The 5,000-nt window shown below is 56.0% G+C and overlaps 3 non-coding genes across 3 annotated transcripts in view; all 3 read right to left on the reverse strand.

Moving 5' to 3' along the window:
- The window catches only part of LOC126331614 (large subunit ribosomal RNA), a 4,222-nt gene extending 4,004 nt beyond the window's left edge, over positions 1–218 (reverse strand). Inside the window, exon 1 of the ribosomal RNA XR_007563405.1 lies at positions 1–218. This exon is cut by the window's left edge and continues 4,004 nt beyond it. This is a non-coding gene — a ribosomal RNA (large subunit ribosomal RNA).
- Positions 219–406: 188 nt separating this feature from the next.
- Positions 407–561, reverse strand: LOC126331616 (5.8S ribosomal RNA). Its single transcript, XR_007563406.1, has one exon. It is a non-coding gene; the product is annotated as a 5.8S ribosomal RNA (ribosomal RNA).
- A 355-nt stretch (positions 562–916) lies between these two features.
- On the reverse strand, positions 917–2,809 carry LOC126331619 (small subunit ribosomal RNA). The gene has a single exon (XR_007563408.1). It is a non-coding gene; the product is annotated as a small subunit ribosomal RNA (ribosomal RNA).
- Between the last annotated feature and the right edge of the window lie 2,191 nt (positions 2,810–5,000).

A 5,000-nucleotide genomic window follows, 5' to 3' on the forward strand; every position in this document is an offset into this window, starting at 1 on the left:
CCGTGGCCTCATTCAAGTTGGACTTGGGCTCGGCGCGAGGCGTCGGGGTAGTGGACCCTCCCGAACACCACATGCCACGACAGGCGGCAGCCTGCGGGGTTCGGTGCTGGACTCTTCCCTGTTCGCTCGCCGCTACTGGGGGAATCCTTGTTAGTTTCTTTTCCTCCGCTTAGTAATATGCTTAAATTCAGCGGGTAGTCTCGCCTGCTCTGAGGTCGTTGTACGAGGTGTCGCACGCCACACCGCCAGCCGGCTGTGCACGCTACCGAGAAAGCACCGGTATGCGAACCGCCAGGCGACGGGCGCGCATCGCACGTTTAAGGAGACGCGGCCGGCCACACAGGCGACCACGACACTCCCAGGCGCCCGAAGCGGGACAAACGCCGCGCGCTTCAGTATACGTAGCCGACCCTCAGCCAGACGTGGCCCGGGAACGGAATCCATGGACCGCAATGTGCGTTCGAAACGTCGATGTTCATGTGTCCTGCAGTTCACATGTCGACGCGCAATTTGCTGCGTTCTTCATCGACCCACGAGCCGAGTGATCCACCGTCCTGGGTGATCTTTATCTTTTCAGTTCTCCACCGTCTCTTTCAAGACAGTTGCAGAGGCGGGACTGAGGCGTTTGACGGCCCCTGTTCCATTACTTTGTGTCCAACGGCCTGACGGCCGATGGGCGTCGTACGGCTCCACACCGGAGCGGACAGGCACTCGGGCGAAAGTCATTCAAAACCGGCGCCAGGCGCCAGGTGCCGCAGGCCAGCCGCTCCAGAGCTTCAGCGCTCGTACCACACAACAACACTTGCGCTAGTTTTGAGAGGCACGCGTGGTTCCGCACGCGGCGCACGGCTACTGCCGTACAGGTAGCGTGTTGCGCGACACGACACGCACATCGAAAGACATGCAGTCTAGTCGGTAATGATCCTTCCGCAGGTTCACCTACGGAAACCTTGTTACGACTTTTACTTCCTCTAAATGATCAAGTTTGGTCATCTTTCCGGTAGCATCGGCAACGACAGAGTCGATGCCGCGTACCAGTCCGAAGACCTCACTAAATCATTCAATCGGTAGTAGCGACGGGCGGTGTGTACAAAGGGCAGGGACGTAATCAACGCGAGCTTATGACTCGCGCTTACTGGGAATTCCTCGTTCATGGGGAACAATTGCAAGCCCCAATCCCTAGCACGAAGGAGGTTCAGCGGGTTACCCCGACCTTTCGGCCTAGGAAGACACGCTGATTCCTTCAGTGTAGCGCGCGTGCGGCCCAGAACATCTAAGGGCATCACAGACCTGTTATTGCTCAATCTCGTGCGGCTAGAAGCCGCCTGTCCCTCTAAGAAGAAAAGTAATCGCTGACAGCACGAAGGATGTCACGCGACTAGTTAGCAGGCTAGAGTCTCGTTCGTTATCGGAATTAACCAGACAAATCGCTCCACCAACTAAGAACGGCCATGCACCACCACCCACCGAATCAAGAAAGAGCTATCAATCTGTCAATCCTTCCGGTGTCCGGGCCTGGTGAGGTTTCCCGTGTTGAGTCAAATTAAGCCGCAGGCTCCACTCCTGGTGGTGCCCTTCCGTCAATTCCTTTAAGTTTCAGCTTTGCAACCATACTTCCCCCGGAACCCAAAAGCTTTGGTTTCCCGGAGGCTGCCCGCCGAGTCATCGGAGGAACTGCGGCGGATCGCTGGCTGGCATCGTTTATGGTTAGAACTAGGGCGGTATCTGATCGCCTTCGAACCTCTAACTTTCGTTCTTGATTAATGAAAACATACTTGGCAAATGCTTTCGCTTCTGTTCGTCTTGCGACGATCCAAGAATTTCACCTCTAACGTCGCAATACGAATGCCCCCGCCTGTCCCTATTAATCATTACCTCGGGTTCCGAAAACCAACAAAATAGAACCGAGGTCCTATTCCATTATTCCATGCACACAGTATTCAGGCGGGCTTGCCTGCTTTAAGCACTCTAATTTGTTCAAAGTAAACGTGCCGGCCCACCGAGACACTCAACTAAGAGCACCCTGGTAGGATTTCAACGGGGTCCGCCTCGGGACGCGCAAGCACGCCTTCGGCTCGCCCCACCGGCAGGACGTCCCACGATACATGCCAGTTAAACACCGACGGGCGGTGAACCAACAGCGTGGGACACAAATCCAACTACGAGCTTTTTAACCGCAACAACTTTAATATACGCTATTGGAGCTGGAATTACCGCGGCTGCTGGCACCAGACTTGCCCTCCAATAGATACTCGTTAAAGGATTTAAAGTGTACTCATTCCGATTACGGGGCCTCGGATGAGTCCCGTATCGTTATTTTTCGTCACTACCTCCCCGTGCCGGGAGTGGGTAATTTGCGCGCCTGCTGCCTTCCTTGGATGTGGTAGCCGTTTCTCAGGCTCCCTCTCCGGAATCGAACCCTGATTCCCCGTTACCCGTTACAACCATGGTAGGCGCAGAACCTACCATCGACAGTTGATAAGGCAGACATTTGAAAGATGCGTCGCCGGTACGAGGACCGTGCGATCAGCCCAAAGTTATTCAGAGTCACCAAGGCAAACGGACCAGACGAGCCAATCCGATTGGTTTTGATCTAATAAAAGCGTCCCTTCCATCTCTGGTCGGGACTCTGTTTGCATGTATTAGCTCTAGAATTACCACAGTTATCCAAGTAACGTGGGTACGATCTAAGGAACCATAACTGATTTAATGAGCCATTCGCGGTTTCACCTTAATGCGGCTTGTACTGAGACATGCATGGCTTAATCTTTGAGACAAGCATATGACTACTGGCAGGATCAACCAGGGAGCTGCGTCAACGAGAGCTGAGCAGCCGGCCGCCCGGGAGTGTGTCCCGAGGGCCCGCGCGAACACGCAAGCGTCCGCTCAATTATTCTGCAAACAGGAGGAGGCTGAGCTCCCCTGCACGATACACCTCGAAACCCTCTCAGGTCCCGGCGGCGCGCAGCGCCGTCCTAAGTACTTGGTCGGGTTCGAGAGAGGCGCAATCGCCCGGAGATGGGCGAGTAGACGCTTTCAGTGCGAACACCCGTGCTCCCAACTGAGCTTGCCGCTGCCGACAGAGGCCCGGGAGCGTGCTGTCGTGGCATTGCCGGCGGGAAACAACACGCGCCACCTACGGTGACCGGCAGCTCCAACGCCAGCGCCACAGAAGGGCAAAGCCCCACTTGGGTGCAGAAGCGAACTCTCCCAGCACAGCGCACGCGCCAACACGTCCGCAGAGCTGCGATACAAACCACCTGCGAGAACCGCTGGGGGCGACCGAGCAGCAGACGGCGTCGCGACGCCGAGTGCCGGGCGGCGGCGCATCCTCAACGCACACAGTCCGCAATCGGACCAGCACACTGCAGATGTCCACCGCGCTTCGCACCGGGCTCGGCAGAACCCACTTTGGCCGCCTGGCGCCGCGCGCAGGGTGCGCCGGCGCATAGCTGGGACGCCAGCCGGGCCCGTCGGCCGGCGCTCCTGCCACTGGGCGCCCCCCACCAGCCGGCTGTAGTGCGTGCGCTCACGCAGCGCGCGGCCAGCACGCCGGGCGGCCCCCCCTCACCGGCCGGGGACTGTCCCGCCAAGCCACAGCCTCGTATCGCTTCATACCCACATGGCCAACTCAGGTTCGGGGGCATGGCGGGTACCGCCGAAACAACCGGTTCATAGATGTACCGATCGTCGCTATCACCGATGCACCTGCAGCGCGAACAACCGCTCAACAACTGATTTCCAGTTCATTTGCGGATCTTTGGCAGCAAACGTATACGTCAATCTACATTTGCGAAATCTACGATTCTGGCATGCCTGCATGTTATGTGTCACGACACGCTACATCAGCCCACATACACACTGCGGCATGTACACGAGAGAACACGTGGAAGATGGTCCGCGCACGTGTGCAATGTCCCTTGCGCGGTCGACTGTCAACCGGCCTCTGTAGCATGTCGCAGATGTGGAACGCGGTCCACCGTGCTATCATGTTGTGTGGGGCAATACGATTAAATAGGAAAACCCTCGTCGCTACATCAACAGACGGCTCACGCTGATTCCCGGCAGAGGGAGGAGGGGGGGGGGGGGGGGCCAACATGCAATACTTTCGTCCGTACCTACCTACCACATGTCTGTACGGCGTACAACAGTGCAATCTCGCTGTAATGGGGAGACGAGACAAGTAGCATCGTGCACAACATATGGCCCTTATGATTCGCCATTGTAGGGCGCAGCCGGTGTACGGTCAAGCATGTGCCACATTATGTCACTCAGTACGTAACGACGGATGATCAGTGTGGGTTACGCGTACATCAGCGGACAGTCCACACAGGCCGTACCACAACGTACACTGACTGCATCGACAACCGAATGCAACTGAACAGCTGCAAGGCTCATTTCACAAACAAACGCCTGACCGACCAGCTTGGAAGGGCAGGAGGGGAGGGCGATATTCGTTCTGTAGCGGTACACCCTTCCAGTGGTTAGCGGGACTGTGTAGAAAGTACGCAACACTCGAAAGACCTTTATGTGAGGGTACGCACCATGGCATCAAGAAATACACATGACACCAGAGGATCCAAGCAGTGAACTATGTTCAGAGGGTTGCTGTTAGGCAAAGCTACATTCCTGTGACGTTACATGTGACAGTTAAGGTGCAGTGTAAGTTAGGTTAAGGTGCAGTGTAAGTTAGGTTAAGGTGCAGCGTAAGTTAGGTTAAGGTGCAGTGTAAGTTAGGTTAAGGTGCAGCGTAAGTTAGGTTAAGGTGCAGCGTAAGTTAGGTTAAGGTGCAGCGTAACTTGGGTTAAGGTGCAGCGTAACTTGGGTTAAGGTGCAGCGTAACTTGGGTTAAGGTGCAGCGTAACTTGGGTTAAGGTGCAGCGTAACTTGGGTTAAGGTGCAGCGTAACTTGGGTTAAGGTGCAGCGTAACTTGGGTTAAGGTGCAGCGTAACTTGGGTTAAGGTGCAGCGTAACTTGGGTTAAGGTGCAGCGTAACTTG

This window comes from Schistocerca gregaria, unplaced genomic scaffold, assembly GCF_023897955.1.
Source record: "Schistocerca gregaria isolate iqSchGreg1 unplaced genomic scaffold, iqSchGreg1.2 ptg001377l, whole genome shotgun sequence".
Lineage (NCBI taxonomy): Eukaryota > Metazoa > Arthropoda > Insecta > Orthoptera > Acrididae > Schistocerca > Schistocerca gregaria.